Source organism: Ornithorhynchus anatinus, chromosome 1 (genome assembly GCF_004115215.2).
Source record: "Ornithorhynchus anatinus isolate Pmale09 chromosome 1, mOrnAna1.pri.v4, whole genome shotgun sequence".
Lineage (NCBI taxonomy): Eukaryota > Metazoa > Chordata > Mammalia > Monotremata > Ornithorhynchidae > Ornithorhynchus > Ornithorhynchus anatinus.
The window spans coordinates 149,753,044-149,770,635 of record NC_041728.1 but is presented as its reverse complement, the minus strand read 5'-3'; the positions used below and the strand labels follow the sequence as shown (position 1 = coordinate 149,770,635).

General features: G+C 41.4%; 1 non-coding gene across 1 annotated transcript; it reads right to left on the bottom strand.

Moving 5' to 3' along the window:
* Nucleotides 1–2,145: 2,145 nt before the first annotated feature.
* Nucleotides 2,146–2,283, bottom strand: LOC114815841. Its single transcript, XR_003763647.1, has one exon. It is a non-coding gene; the product is annotated as a small nucleolar RNA SNORA7 (small nucleolar RNA).
* Between the last annotated feature and the right edge of the window lie 15,309 nt (nucleotides 2,284–17,592).

Here is a 17,592-nt window from a genome sequence, read left to right as displayed (position 1 = left end):
ACCATCATTAATTTATTATTTACTTCAATTCTCTAATACCCAAGTTACTTCATTAGCAAAATGGGGATTGAGACTGTGCGCCCCCATGTGGGACAGGGACTGCATCCAAACCAATTTGCTGTAATCAGCCCAGCACTTAGTTCAGTGCCTAGCTCATAGTAAGCACTTAATAAATACCATAAAACTTATCATATCCCACCTTGACTACTGCATCAGCCTTCTTATTGACCTGCCTGTATACTGTCTCTTCCCTTGTTCATTCCATAGTTCACTCTGTTGCCTGGATCATTTTCTAAAAAATCTGCTCGGACCCTGTCTCCCCCTCCTCCCGGACCTCCGGATGCCCTTCAAAAAAGAAATTCCTTACCATTGGCTTTAAGGCACCAGTCATCTTTCCCCCTCATAGTTTATCTCACTGATTTCCTACTACAACCCAGCCCACACACTTTGTTTCTTTCATACCTACTACTTGCGGTCCCTCAATTTTCATCTGTTTCACCACTGATTCCTTGCCCACATTCTCTCTTGGCGCCCTGGAATTCGCTCTCCCTTCATATTTGACAGTCCATAACTCTTCCCCACCCTCAAATTCCTCCCCTCCCTAAAATCACTCCATCTCTTCAAGGAGACCCTTCCCAGTCTAAGCCCTTTATTCTCCTTTCCACCCTTGCCCATGCACTGACTATGAATTTTGCTGCGTACCCCTTAAATACTTTTGGAATTCACTCCAAGCCCCACAGTAATTATGTAAATATTCTTATAGTCTATTATTTCTCTCTATCCCTAATCTATTTTAATGATGATTATGATGATGATGATGGTATCTGTTAAGCACTTACTATGTGCCAAGCACTGTTCTAATTGCTGGGGTAGATACAAGGTAATCAGGTTGTCCCACGTTGGGGCTCACAATCTTAATCTACATTTTTACAGATGAGTGAACTGAACCCAGAGAAGTAAAGTGGCTTGCCCAAGGTCCCACAACAGACAAGTGGCAGAGTCGGGATTAGAACCTATGACCTTTTGGAATCTCAAGCCCCGTGCTCTTGCCACTAAGCCACACTGCGTCTTAATGTCTGTCTCCCCCTGCATACTGTAAACTCCTTGTGGCCCTGGGATCGTGAGAAGCAGCATGGCTTAGTGGCAGAAGCAAGGGCTTGGGAGTCAGAGGCTGGTGGGTTCTAATCACAGCTCCGCCACTTAGCTGTGTGACTTTGGGCAAGTCACTTAACTTCCCTGTGCCTCAGTTGCCTCATCTGTAAAATGGGGATTAAAACTGTGAGCCCTTTTTGGGACAAACTGATTACCTTCTTTCTATCCCAGCACTTAGAATAGTGGTTGGCACACCAGTAAGTACTTTAAAAATACCATTATTATTATTAATGACTCTGTTGTACTTTATCAAGGCTTAATTCAGTGTTCTGCACACAGATAGTGCTCAATAAGGGCCCATTGAATGATTGATGGATTGCAAGCCAGAAGGTGAAGAAAGTCAATCTGTAAGAGGGAGAAAGCTAATATGTAGTCTTGAAACCAGTGGAAAATTATTTCTGTTTCAGGAAGAGGGAGCTGGGTAAAGCATTTTGATTTTTGAGATACGGTGCTCGAGAGATCCTGCCAAAGATGATTTATGCTTCAGCAATGTGAAGCACGGACTGAAGTGGGGAGATCTTAGAGGCAAGGAAACAGGAACTAGAGCTTGGACTAGGATGGTAGTTGAGAATAGAGGAAGCCTAGATCTGGAAATTATTATGGAAGAAGAATCAGCAAGGTTAGCATTTGACTGGGATGGACGGTGAGAGGAAGAGAAGAATGATGTCATAATTGGTAGACTTCTGGGACAGAGACATTGTAATTCCATCATCAGATGTTTTAGCCAATGTTAATTCTTATTTTAAAAGCATCATGAGTCTGTATATGTATGTCCTGTCTTATGCTGTCAAGTCGCCTTCCACCCATAGCAACACCATGGGATACATTAGAATGCCCCGCTCTCCATCTGCGATCATTCTGGTAGTGTATCCAAAGAGTTTCTTGGCTAAAAAATATGGAAACGGTTTACCATTCCCTCTTTCAGCGCAGTAAATTGAGTCTCCACCCTCGACTCTCTCCCGTACCGCTGTTGTCCAGCACAGGTGAGTTTTGATTTGTAGCAAATTGACTCCCATTTGCTAGCCACTGCTCAAGCTATGAATGGAATGGGTATGCCTCTGCTAGACTTTCTCTCCCATAGCCGAGACTGGTAGAGTACTGGAAACTCTCCAGGTGCAACCCTGAGAGGGGATATATGTATGTAAAGAAGTCCATTTTGGGCTCAGTTGACTCCATTTCCCATCTAAATATCTGTGGCTAACTGTACATCCAATATTAGGCAGTCCCGAGTTTCCATCTCCTCAGAATAGATTGCAACTGCACTCAAGGGATTTTGGACCAGAAGACAGGACTCTTCAGACACACTCAAGTCAGGCACTCTTTTCTCTTACCAGATGCTGTCCTTGAGAAGAGCATGAACCTATTTTAAACTTCCCTCTCTGTTCTTACCTTAATTCAGAACATCAGGTTTACCTCTGGGCACAATACTGAGAAAAATTATTCTTACCGGTTAAACTAACCTACTAATTTGGATTGGTGGTTTTTCTTGTCCTTCGGGCTATCTTTCACATGCTCTTTGCTTCTCTCTGCTTCTTTCTCCTTTTTCCTCCATTTTTAATAATTTTCCTTTTTTCCTTAATTTTCAGAACCTGTTTGAGGAGCTTATCTAAGCACCAACCAGAACTGGCCTCAACCAATTTCCCAGGATAAGGCGATTGGTGGGAAATAGTTTTCCATGCCACTTCCTTGCAATTTGGGGGCTGAAAAGACTTGCTTTATGCAATCACATTCTTCTTTTCCTTAATGTTTGGAAGTTAATCCAGCTCTGAACAGAATTAGCAATGATGGTATTTTCCTCTAATTAAAGGAAAAACAGTCACAAATATCTGAGCAATGAAGTAGATGTAGCCATGAGCATTTAGAGCTGACAGGGAGACATTAAATTACAGGGATTGCCTTTTTTCACCAGCGAAAGAGCTTGGTAAAAGCAACAACAAATGCAGGAGGAAGAAAGCCCATGGGAGGAGAGGGGAGGGGAAAGAAGGAGGGTGCAGAGGGAGGGGACACCAAAGGAATCTAGCTCTTAGCTGTCCCTAAAAGTGAACAATCTTCTGAAAAAAAAAAAACACCTGAAAAAGTTAAGAGTGAATGGAATGTTCATTCTCATAAGGTAAAAGAAAAGAAATTTGTCTCATGTTGGTTCTGTAAGGAAACAGGAGGAAGACTGAACACCTGTGTTCAGTCACCTGGCAGCTAGAAATAATAATACCTTGCATTTATGTAGACCCTTCATTCCAGTAGGCTTAAAGCACTTCACAAGTCATTATCTTATTAACCATCTCAATATCCTGAAGTGGTAGGTGATAATATTTTCTCTCCCAACAAAGAACTATACTGCAATGTTGAGACTAAGTGAATTTCTATTCTCCCTTCAGTTTCTGCAGCCTAATGGTTTTCAGGTGTATAAATAGAGTGGCTAAATAGTTGGGTCCATAGTGGGGGTGAGATTTGCATTTCTTTGGTTTACAGATTTGTCAGGTCTACCAATCTCGAGGTGAAGGGGTTGAACTATGGACCAACATGGCACCTCCTCCCATCTTCCAGTCATATGATGCAATTTGATGCTGGCCTGGAGCCTGCCCCCGGGCACATCTACAGTGCCGGTGGTGATGGGAGGAGGCAGAGGAAAACATGAAGCAGCTCTGTCCCTCCTCCTTGGGAGTGGAGCCGCAGAGGAGGATGGAGAGGCCTCTGTGGTTGGGGTGAGAGCTAGGACTCTCCCCGGTCATGTATGAGCCCAGACAGAGCGGCTTCCCTTTTTCCCTTACCTCCTCTCTGTTTAGGATGGCTCCTGAAATGAGGACAGGGATTGTAACCCGGGCATGGCTGGGGTTGCAGCTCCTGCAGCGGCAGCACGGAGAGCTTTCCAAACCCCACTGGGAAAGTCCTGCCTGGGTTCCTTCCTCCAGAGCTAAATGGAAAGTCCTGCTTCCCCCTTCACTGGTGCTGCTTTCTGCTTGGAAGAGTGGATGACCTAGCCATTAAAGAGTGCCTTTTTATCAGAGAAGCAGCATGGCCTAGTGGAAATAACTTGGCCCTGGGATTCGAGGAACCTGGGTTCTAATCCTAGCTCAACCATGTACATGCTGTGTGACTTTGGTCAAGTCACTTAACTTCTCTGTGCCTCAGTTTTGTCATTGGCAAAACAGGCATTCAATACCTGTTCTCCCTCCTACTTAGACTGCAAACCTTCTGTTTTGCTTTGCTGTCGTCTCTCCCGTTTAGTCTGTTAGCCCATCATTGGGCAGGGATTGTCTCTATCTATTGCCGAATTGTACATTCCAAATTCTTAGTACAGTGCTCTGCACACTGTAAGCACTCAATAAATACTATTGAATGAATGAATGAATGTGAGACCTGATTATTTTATATTTACTCCAGTGCTTAGTAAATGCTTGGCACCTAGGGAGTGCTTCACAGATACCACAGTTATTATTAGTGGTAGTAGTATATTTATTATTTTTATTATCATCATGTCATCTTGAGAGATTTCACCTGTTTAAGATTTCAAAAATGAAAACATGACCACTCTCTCTGGAACTGAATAATTTTAAGATAGCTAGGCTGTGATAGAGCAGAGAGGGAACTCACAGCCACTGAATGGCTATTTCTTACTCTCCCAATAATCATTCATTGATTGGTCAGTGGTCTACTGTGAACAACAAACTGTACTAAGCACTTAAAAGTGTCTGACAAAAGCAAAAGAATGAAGACCCTGCCTTCAACGTATTCTCATGGATCACATCATAAATTCCGTTGATCATCAAGTCATTACATCTGTGGCTGAGCCAAGACTAAATCCAATTCCCTGACCAGGGTTTAGAGCTTATAGCAATTGATTTTACCTTTTGTTTGTCAAAACCATTTTGGTGATATACAGTCTTGCACAAGAGTGGGCAGACCACACCACTCCCTACTTTCAAAGCCTTTGTTAAAAACACATCTCTCCCAAAAGATTGTCCATGATGAGGGCTTAGTCATGAGGGATAGTCTCCTACTTCCTCTCAATTTTGTATTGCCTATGCACTTAAATCTATACCCTTTAAACTCATGATATTCACCCTACCTCACAGTATGTATAAATATTTTGTATTATATCATATTTTATTTCATTCATTCAATCGTATTTATTGAGCACTTACTGTGTGCAGAGCACTGTACTAAGCACTTGGAAAGTACAAGTGAGTAACAAATAGAGACAATCTCTGCCCACAATGGGTTTATAGTCTAGAAAGGGGGAGAGAGACAGCAATGTCAGCAATTTGGATGGAGAGGATGGATGATTCTTCATCTAGCTTTAGCTTCAATAACACTGTCCCCTCCTGGTTCTCCTCCTATCTCTCTGACCACTCTTTCTCAATCTCTTTAGCAGCTTCCACTTCTGCATTTCACTCTCTGACAGTGGGGTCCCTCGAGGTCCCCGAGTTCTAGCTTCCCTTCGATTCTCCATCTGCACCTACTTCCTTGGAGAACTGATTCACTCCCATGGAACTACCATCTCTAATAATAATTATTATTATAGTATTTGTTAAGTGCTTACTATGTGCCATGTACTGCACTAAGCTCTATGCCGATGATTCCCAAGTCTGCATCTCCAACCATGACCTCTCTTCTTCTTTGTAGTCTCACATTTCCTCCTACCTTCAGGATATGTCTTCCTGGATGTCCCTCCATCTCAAACTAAACATGTCCAAAATAAAACTTATCTTCTCACCTAAACCCTGTCCTTCTCCTGTCTTTCCCATCACTGTTGACAATGCCATTCACCTCCCCATCTCATAAGTCCATAACCTTGGTTTTGTCTTTGAGTCATCACTCTCATTCAACACATATATTCAATCTATCACCACATCCTGTCAGTTATACCTTCACAACATTGCTAAAATCTACCCTTTCCTCTCCATCCAAACTGCTGCTATACTGATACAATCACTTATAATAATAATAATAATAATGGTATTTGTTAAGCACTTACTATGTGCCAAGCACTGTTCTCTGTGCTGGGGTAGATACAATGTAATCAGGTGTGAGTCCTACTCTGACTTGACTATAGCATCTGCCTCCTTGCTGACTTCCCTGCCTAGTGTCATTCCCCACACCAGTCCACACTTCACTCGGCTGCGTGGATCATTTTTCTAAAAAAAATTAATTTGGTCTGTGTCTCCCCACTCTTCAAGAACCTCCAGTGGTTGCCCATCCACTTCAGCATCAAACAGAAACTTAATAATTGTATTTGTTAAGCAGTTATTATGTGCCAGGTACTGCTCTAAGCGCTGGAGTAGATACAAGATAATCAGCTTGAACACAGTCCTTGTCCCACATGGGGCTCACAGTCTTAATCCCCATTTGACAGATGAGGTAACTGAGGTCCAGAGGAGTGAAATGACTTGCCCAAGGTCACAAAGCAGACAAATGGGGGAGTCTGGATTAGAACCCATGACCTTCTGACTTCCCGGCCCATGCTCTATCCACTACGCCATGCAGCTTCTTGGCTTTAAAGCACTCAAACAGCTTGCCCCACTCCTACTGATCTTCTACTACAGCCCAGCCTGCACATTTTGCTACTCTATTGCTAGCTTACTTGTTGTTCACCGATGTCACCTATCTTGTTGCCAACCCCCTTCTCATGCCTCCACCCGTGCTTGCCTTTGACTCCCTCCCCTTCCTTGTATTCCAGATCAACACTCTCCCCATCTTCAAAGCTTTTTTCAGGTCACATCTCCTCCAAGAGGGTTTTCCCGATTAAGCTCTCTTTTCACCTTCTCCCTCTCCTTTCTGTGTCTTCTATGCCCGTGCATCTGTGACATTTAGGCGTTTTATATTTGCTCCACCTTCAACCCCACCGCACCTTTGTACATATCTATAAATTATATATTATACATTTTTTTTATATTAATGTCTGTCTATGTAACCCCTCTATGCCATAAGCTTGTATTTAGGTGGGAACATTTCTACTAACTCTGTTTTACTGTAGTCTCCCAAGCACTTAGTTTAGTGCTCTGCACTGTAAAAATTCAAAAAATACCAATGATGATGATGCTCTGCAAACTTAAAAGTACACCCACCAAAAGTCGTTTAGGCAAATGAATAAATAAAATATGCCCTTCTATTTTTTTTCCTTATGAAAACAAACATTTCCATCATTTACTTAGAAGGATTGGGGCCAACCATCGTGCAAGTTGGGATACACCATTAAAGAATCTAGTGCCCTGATTTGAAAAGCACTGCTCGATCAACTAGCCTCAATTAAATGCCATCTTGACAATCAAGAGTATGTGCCAATATTTCAAGGAATTAACCCAATCCTAATATGTGATAACTGGTGTTATTGTTTGAGTCCCTGATGGGAGACCCCACCCATGGCAGCATTCAATCCCTAACAGTCATAGATAGGTACAGAAAGGTTTATTTGATAGCTAGTGAAACCAGGGATTAAATGGGATAAACAGGCTGACGTCGGGAATCAACCCCTGTCAGTTGGACTGCCAAGAGCAAGAGAAAGGCATTAGCAGAAGAAGAGAGCCAGGAGTAGGAACAAGAGTAAGAGCCCATCAAGAGACTCGGGTTGGTTAAACAAGGTGCTAAACAAATACCACAGTGATAGTAATAATAAGAATTATTGTTATTAACATATTTGTTAATTTGTTATTATTGGCATTATTATTATTATTACTTTTTACCACTCATGAACCCATCCTCCATAGGAAAAGTCTACAAGTCCAAGGTATAATCACCTAATGGCAATTTATTGAGCGCTTCCTAGGTGCAGAGCACTATGCTGAGCACTTGGGACTGTACTAGTTAACGGAGTTCATTCATTCATTCATTTAATTGTATTTATTGAGTGCTTACTATGTGCAGAGCACTGTACTATGTGCTTGGAATGTACAATTTGGCAACAGATAGAGACAACCCCTGCCCAACAACGGGTTCACTGTCTAAAAAGTAGACAAGGACCTTACAGTCTGCAGTCACTCTCAAATGAAGAATAAACCCAGTCAAAAATGTTACATCTGTGTTCTTTTCTATCTGTATGAAAGCATTTTATTAACTGAATAAGCAGCATGGCTTAGTGGAAAGAGCATGGGCTTGGGAGTCAGAGGACATGGGTTCTAATCCTGACTCCGCTATTTGTCTAGGTGACCTTGGGCAAGCCTCTTAACTTCTCTGTGCCTCAGTTACCTCATCTGTAAAATGGGGACTGAGACTGTGAACCCCACGTAGGACAACCTGATTACTTTGTATCTACCCCAGCGCTTAGAACAGTGCTTGGCACAGAGTAATCGCTTAACAAATACCAACATTATTATACAAGGTAATTAGGTTGTTCTACGTGGGGCTCATAGTCTTCATCCCCATTGTACAGTTTAGATAACTGAGGCACAGAGAAGTTAAGTGACTTGCCAAAGGTCACACAGCTGACAGTGGTAGAGCCAGGATTAGACCTCGGACTCCCAAGCCTGTGCTCTTTACACTAAGCCATGCTACTTCTCTTGTATCTACCCCAGCACTTAGAGCAGTGCTTAGCACATAGTAATCTCTTAACAAATACCATAATTATCTTCTAAGCCCTGTGTAGGCAGGGATTGTCTCTATTGTTGAATTGTACTTTCCAAGTGCTTAGTACAGTGCTCTGCACACAGTAAGTGCTCAATCAATACCACTGAATGAATGAAAAATACATTGCAGGTATTTGAAATACTGTTCTATAGTTTATACTGCCCCTCAATTTACTATACCTGATTATCTAGAGATTTGGAGAGAGTAAAGAATAAGTGCTTAGTACAGTGCTCAGCAAATATAATCTATTAAATGAATAAAATATTCTTAAAATAAAACATTTTTGAGTACAATGGAATATTAAAAGAGAAATTTCAAGACTTAAAAATATTAAAATATGTAAAATGTGTTAGAAGTCACATAGCCTAGTGGAAAGAGCATGGGCCTGGGAATCAGAGGACCTGTCTAATAGCAGCTCTGCCACTTACCTACTGTGAACCTTGGGCAAGTCACTTTAGTAATCTGTGCCTGAGTTCCCTCATTGGCAAAATGGGGATTCAAGACCTCTTCTCCCTCCTATTCAGATTGTAAACCCCATGTGGTATCTGATTATCTTGCATTCAATACAGTGCTCGGCACATAGTAATATTTAAATTACTATTATTATTATTATTTTAGCAGAGATGCTAAGTAACTACTTGAGCAATCAGCAATAATATTTATTAAGCACCTACTGAGTGTAATCCACTGTATTAATCAATCAATCATATTTACTGAGCGCTTATTGTACTAAGCCCTTGGGAGAGTACAGCACAAGAATATAACAGATACATTCCTTCATTCATTCACTCGTATTTATTGAGCACTTACTGTGTGCAAATCACTGTACTAAACATTTGGGAGAGTACAATATACCAATAAACAGACACATTCCCTGCCTTAAACCACTGGTGAGTTTCTGGCATTCTCTGCCCACAATGAGCTCAGTTTAATAATCATTTGGGAAGTGCAAAAGTCACTCAAGACATATTTTTATGGTATTTGTTAAGTGCATACAATGAACCAGGCACAGTACTCAGCACTGGCATGGATACAAGATAATCAGCTGGGACAAAGTCGCTGTCCCACATAGGGCTCACAGTCTTAATCCCCATTTTGGAGATGAGGTAACTGAAACACAGAGAAGTGATGTGACTTGCCCACAGTCACACACAGCAGACAAATGGCGGAGCCAGGATTAGAGTCCAGGTCCATCTGACTCCCAGGCCCGTGCTCTATCCACTAAGTCATGCTGCCTCTCGTTCCCTGCCAAAAAGAGCTTCCACAGCCACATAGAGGTTTGGGCAGCCCTATTGCTCTGAAACATTCCATTTGGACTGGAGTTTCACATTCTGTTATATCCCCAAGGGGATATGATGGCCCTCTCAATTTAGTCTTCCACTTCTTTGTCCATCTTCACTGGACAATGTACTACATAGGAACAGAACTAAGTGATCACTTTTAGCTCTGTATTAATAACGAAAAGATTTAGTTGTGTAACTTTTCCCAGATGCATGCTATTTAATGTCAGTTTTCTTCAGACTCTAGGGCAGCAAAGCATCCATAATCATTTGCATTTGTTTTCTATATGCACTGCCGGAACACGGGCAGCATATAATATAGACCATCGGGCACGCACGTGAATACGTAGCAGACCAGACAGACAAAAGTAACAGTAGAGTAAATCAAGAGAGTACAAGGGAGGTCTGCTCGACATAAATATTTTTAAATGCACACTACTTCACATATGGTTTAGTGTTTGAAGCACATGACTTGTGGAATGAGTGAGCAGACTATGGGGTAGGGTGAGATAATAACTGACCATCGATCAGTCATTCGTATGGGAAGCAACATGGCATAGTGGATAGAGCATGGGCATAGAAGTCAGAGGGTCATGGGTTCTACTCCTGGATTCGCCACTTGTCTGCTGTGTGACTTTGGGCAAGTCACTTCACTTTACTGGGCCTCATTTACCTCATCTGTAAAATGAGGATTGAGACTGTGAGCCCCACGTGGGACAGGGACCATGTCCAACCTGATTTGCTTGTATCCACCCCAGCGCTTACTCCAGTACCTGGCACATAGTAAGTGCTTAACAAATACCATAATTATTATTATTATTATTGTTACTATTCAGTACTTACTGTGTGCAGATCACTGTAGTAATAATAATAATGGTATTTGTTAAGTGCTTACTATATGCCAAGCACTGTTCTAAGCGCTGGGGTAGATACAAGGTAATCAGCTTGCGCCACGTGGGGCTCACAGTCTTAATCCCCATTTTACAGGTGAGGTAACTGAGGCTCAGAGAAGTGAAGTGACTTGCCCGAGGTCACATAGCAGAGAAGTGGAGGAGCCTTGGGAGAGTACAATACAAGACGGTTGGTAGACATGTTTCCGGACCACAAGGAGCTGGAAAGTCTTCTTGGATGAGGTAGGATTTTAATTTTGAAGGGGAAAGGCAAAGTACTTATCCAAGAATTTCACAAGGGTGAGGCTTTTACATCTAGATTTAATTTAACTCAGAAGCCACTTCTACATTTACTTATCAGCAGGATTTTTCTCACAAAGGGGCTTGGCCTTGACCCAACTAAGCACACCATCCGATTGGCAGGGTAAATTTCCCATCAATTAGCTTTCCAGAATTCATGAGCATAACAAAGTGTGCTATGGCAGTCCATGAAGGCAGCTTGTTCACTTCAATTCACAACAGAGAACTGGGCAGCTGGCTTTACCTCCAGCAAATCTGCTGGAGATTTTCCACGGAAGCTGACTACAGCTAATTTTCAGTGGAATAGAACATCTCAACAGGCCTATTAGCAGAAAGATAGATTTCATAGAGAGCTGTGTAAGAGTGGGAAATTTTCCAGTGAGAAGAACTTTTAAGCATTTAAATTCCAAGGAAGTCACACGCATTTAGCTATTAGCACAACACAGTTTAAAATTAATCCCAGTTGGGTTAAGGAAGTGGGAATTAGAGTTGGACTTTTTCATAAATGACCAAAGCAACACTTGAATGAAGTCAAGGAGGAGTGCACATTGGAGAAAGATCTCCAGCCTCTCCTCTCCTCTACTTGATCACTTGCTATCCTACAGCCTAACTCCCACGAGCCTTAGAGGCAGTATAATCTGGGAATATAGCAAAAGTTCTCCCATATAATTCCTACACTACCACTAGGTTCTCTTTGGCACTTAAAACAATCCTGATGGGTGTCAACCCAAGCTCCTCCTCTACACTGAAAATCAGTCAGTCAGTCAGTCAATCATAATCATAAGTTGAGCACTTACTATGTGCAGAGCACTGTACTAAAATCTTGGGAGAGTACGATGTAACAATATAACAGACGTAGTCGCTGCACACAGTTTATAGTTTAGAGGAGGAGACAGACATTGTCTTGCCTTGTCTTATGCTGTGGAATTGTCTCCAACCCATAGCGACACCTTAGACACATCTCTCCCAGAAAGCCCCACCTCCATCTGCAATCGTTCTGGTAGTGGATCCAGAGAGTTTTCTTGGTCAAAATATGGAAGCGGTTTACCACTGCCGCCTTCTGTGCAGTAAACTTGAGTCTCCACCCTCGACTCTCTCCCATAGCGCAGCTGCCCAGCGCAGGGGAGTCTTGACTTGTAGCAGATTGCTTTTCACTTTCTAACCACTGACCAAGCTAGGAAAGGAATAGGTCTGCCTCTGCTTGACTTTCCCCCCCGTAGTCAAGACTGGTAGAGTAGTGGAAACTCTCCAGGTGTGACCCTAGAGGGTGAGACAGACATTAGTCTAAATAAATTACAGATATGTACATAAGAGTTGTGGGGCTGGGAGTGGGGATGAGAAAGGGAGCAGAGGAAAAGGAAAAGAGGGCTTAGTCGTTGAAGGCCACTTGGAGGAGATGATGCAAGCAAGCTCTTTGTGGAATGAACCCTACCAATTCTGTTGTCTTGTACTTTCCCAAGTGCTTAGTACAGTGCTCTGCATACAGCCAGTTCTCAAAGAACATTCATGTATTGATTGATAATGACAATAACAATAATATCTGTGGTATTTGTTAAGTGCTTTCTATGTGCCAGTCACTGTATTTAGCTATGGAGTAGATACAAGGTAGTCAGGTTGGACATAGTCCCCATCCTACATGGGGCTTACAATCTTAATTCCCATTTTACAGATGAGGTAACTAAGGCACAGAGAAGTTAAGTGACTTGCCCAAGGTCATACAGCAGGCAAAGGACGAAGTGGTGGATTTGTAATTAGAACCCACAACCTTTTGACTCCTAGGACCGTGCTCCATCCACTAGGCCATGCTGATTCTCAGCCGGAGTCACAAGGACCTGGGTTCTAATCCCAGTGCAGCTGCACTGTCACTTTCCTGCTGCGTGACCTTGGTCAAATGATTTAACTTCTCTGGGTATCAGTTCTGTTAATCTATAAAGGGGATTAAGATGGTGAGCCTCATGTGGGACAGAGACTGTGTCCAACCTGATTACCATATATCTACCCCAATGCTTACAGCGGTGCCTGGCACAGAGTAAGTGCTTAACAAATACCATTTTTTTAAAAAGGGTTTTTTGTAGTATGTGTGCAGGGGTTCAACTCCCATTGTACTTTCATTTCCTGAATTTCCTTTCCCCTTTTCCTATTAGCTATAGTTACAGTGAAAATGAGCATACTACATTGTTCTGGCATCAAAATCTATTTTATTCTTATTTTATTTTTGGAGAAGCTTTGTATCTTCAATTGCTCAAAATATCCTTTTGGCCACAAGTAATTTTCAGGGTCCTTAAAAATTATTCTTCATATCCCTCATTTTAGAAAAGCACTGGATTAAGTTTCAGCAACCAGGAAAAAGAGGCCTGGATTCTAATACCAACTCCACTACGTACCTGCTATGTGACCTTGAACAAGTCACTTAACTTCTCTGTGCCTCAGTTCCTTCATCTGCAAAATGGGGATTCAATACCTGTTCTCCCTCCAACTTACACAGTAAGCCTCATGTGGGACAGAAACTCTTTACCACCAGATTAACTTCTATCAACCCAATGCTTAGAACAGTGCTGGGTTTAACAAGTTCCATAATTAGTTAATAAATTAATATTATTCCATCAAAAATCTTCAACTGTTGCCTATTACTCTCTGGAAAAAAACAAACCTTTGACCACTGGTCTTTTTGAGTTTCTTCCCCCTTTGTTACTCACTCTCTTGTCCTCCTACTATACCCCATAGATCACAATCCATTCTTTCAAAGTTTACCTTCTCTTGATGACTTGTTTTCAATTTGCTGTCACTGTCTCCTGCTCATGTCTTTCCTCCTGTCTGGAAATCCCTCCAGCCAGGAGATCCCTCTCACCAAACAGTTTCTCAAATTTTACCTCTTTCTCGTTTTTCTTCCTCCTAATTTTCACCTCAGCACTTTTGCACCAGTTCAGCACTTATAATAATAATTATTGCATTATGGTATTTGTTAAGTGGTTACTATATGCCAAGCACTATTCCAATCCCAGGGGTAGATAGAAGGTAATCAGATTGTCCCACGTGAGGCTCATGGTCTTAATCCCCATTTGACAGATGAGGTAACAGACACAGAGAAGTTAAAAGGTTTCTCCAGGGTCACACAGCAGACAAGTGGCAGAGCTGGGATTAGAACCCACATCCTCTTACTCCCAAGCTTGTGCTCTTTCCACCAAGTCATGCTGCTTCCCACTTATGGATTGCCAACCCCCTGTAATTCTTATTCTATTACTGAATCACTCTTCCTTATTCGAGTAAATTATTTTCTGCCTACCTATCCTCTTAGATGGTAAACACTTTGAGGAGAGGATAACAACTCCTGACTTCTTCAAACTCTCTGAAGCATTGACTACAGTGCCCCTTAATGCCTACAGACAGAGATCATCTAATAGCATTGATTGTTTATACTTCTGTTCACCTGAAAATCAGAATATGAAATTAATGAAAATCAGGCTATGAACTATATTGTTTATTCTGATTACATAAGATTCTCAACTTCCCAAAGGTAGGTATCATCTTTTCTTTCATTGTATGTACCAAAGTGCTCCTCAACAGTTCTCACCCACAATCAGCCCCAAATACTGGTGACGATGAAGAGAATAATGATGATGATGATGTGAATGAAACAAGAACCCATACCGAAGTCCAAAGTATAGGTGTCCTAAACTGGAACTGAGTCAATATAATTTAACAGTTTGATTGTTTAACAGATCTTCTCTTTGTGCTTTTCCAAGTGTTTTGGAAAGTGCCCCTAGGCATTTAGGAAATGCTATTGATGACGATGGTTGACAGAACTAATGAATTAATAATAATGGCATTTGTTAAGTAATTACTATGTGCCAAGCACTATACTAAGCTCTCGGATAGATACAAGATATTCAGGTTGGACACAGTCCCTGTCCCATATGGGGATCACCATCTAAGAGGGAATAAATAAGAGTCAATAGACTAATAAAATTATTTTGAGTCTCCAAAAACAATGAACTATGGCTGTGTCATTACTAGCATTCATTCACTCAATCATATTTATTGAGCACTTACTGTGTGCAGAGCACTGTACTAAGCACTTGGAAAGTACAATTCACCAACAGAGACAATCCCTACCCAACAAGGGGCTCACAGTCTAGAAGTGGGGAGATAGACAACAAAACAAAACAAGTAAACAGGCATCAGTAGCACCAATATAAATAAATAGAATGATAGCTATATATACATCATTAATAAAATAAATAGAATGATAAATATGTACATCTGTACATAAGGGCTGTGGTGTGGAGTGGGGTTTGAGCAGAGAGAGGCAGTCAGGACGATGGGGAGGGGAGGAGGATTAGCCAATGTCTATCATACCCTGGTGAAACTGAAAATTATATTTCTGGAAACACTGTAATTACCGTTGAATCATCAAACTGTGCAACCAATTTCATATTAGTGGGCACAAGACATTGGGAAACTGCAGTCCTATTTAAAGTGTTTTGCTACCTTTCCACATACCTTTCCCACATTACCTATTGGCTTCGCCTCAGTGCCTCAGTGGCCTGGTGGTACAGAAAACCTCATCTTTTTACATGTCTTTTAGCTAGATAAACCAGCATTTTAATCAAAAACCATGACCCGCAGCATCATGTTACAACTGTAATCAGTGTAATCAGTAGAGATGCCTTCTAAAATTAGAATGAACAAAGGGATGCTTTTCTTCATTAGGGGATATGGCTACTGACTGAAGCTACTTCTTTCCTGGCAACACTCTTTCTTACTCTCTCATATCTTTAATAAACAGAACAGAAAGGAAAAAGCTTAAAATGGGAATTCCATCAGTTTATCTGATTTACTCTTCATGGATGTATAGGGATGTAAGAGCACATATACTGTGCTGAAATAAGCCAGTGACATTTGGAAAATCCTTTCCCTGTTTGTATGTACTCTTCCCCACACTTAGAGATTGATTACAGGCAACGGCTAGAGTTTAGCTTCTTGTTCGTGAATAAAATCGCAATTGCTACTACTTTGTTTCAGTCAACAAAACGTGGAGGGATTTCATACCTCTCATCAACCAGCTATACTGCTTCCACTGACCCAATCTCTCCACTTTTAAAAGCCCTTCTATTAAAATCATTTGTACAACTAACTGAAAAATATTTTATTGTGAAAATGCAAAATGATCTCATTCACTCTGAAAAAATCCCTTAAAACTGCTTTTAAGTCTCTAGGATGTTTTTATTTTTTAAGGAGGTGGTTAAATATTAAATGTACTAGATGAATCTGTAGCCTATGGTAAGGTGAATTTCTCCTGAAGTGTTACCTCAAGTCAAGACGCCTTTAAAAAGTGAAAATATTGAGGCAATACTTTTTCCCAAACTACCCAAAAAAGTGAAGGATAGGGGTTTTATTCCTTTGAGGTATCTGGATACTTGCCCTATTATCATTCGTTTTTCTAAAAAAGACTAGTCATCTATTTATGTATTATCATTAATGTTACAAAATAAAAATTGTGATAATAGTAATGTTAAACAGTTACCACATGCTAAGACCTGGGGTAAATACAAGATATTCAAATCAGACACAGTCCCTGTCTCACATGGGGTTAACAGTCTAATTAGGAGGGAGAACAAGTAGTGAATATCCATTTATAGATGAGGAAACTAAGGCACAGAGAAATTATGACCTGCACAAGTTTCACAGGAGGCACATGGTAGAGCAAGGATTATTCAGTACTGTGTTCTTTCCATTCATCCACACTGCTTCTCCATTAGAAAAAAAATACAGTTTGCTCCTGAAACTGCCTCTATGGACTTACTCCCTGGCCTATTTTTCTCATCATAGTCAACTACACCATCACCTCCACCTGCCGAAGCTCATGATGATCTTCAACATTTCACTGTCATCACCTCCCGGATTGAGTCTGTAAATCCCACCAGGTTTTTCTTCTACAACATTGCCCAAATTTCTCTTTCCCTCCTTCACCCACCAATGATATTCCAAGTCCTCATCACCCACCGGGTTCGATTACAATAAGAATGTCTCCAGAATCCACCCTTTCCTCTCCGTCCTCTAGACTTTAAGCTCCTCTGTAGACTGATTTAAGATCCTCATGGGCTGGAAACGTCTACCAACTCTTTTCTGTTGTACTCACCCAACCAATTAGTACAGTGCTCTGCAGATATTAAGCACTTAATAAATACCATTCATTGATTGATTTATCAAAACTGTCACCACAATGATCATGATCATCTTTGGTTATATTCCTAATTAACTAATGATTTAGCCTCCGCACAGACCTCCTGGCTTCCAGACCCCCATCATCTCCAGTCAAAACTTAATTAAGCCGCCCAAATCATTTTCCTAAAACACCATTTTGAGCCACCTCTCCATATCACAGCAGCATGGTGTAGTGGATAGAGCAC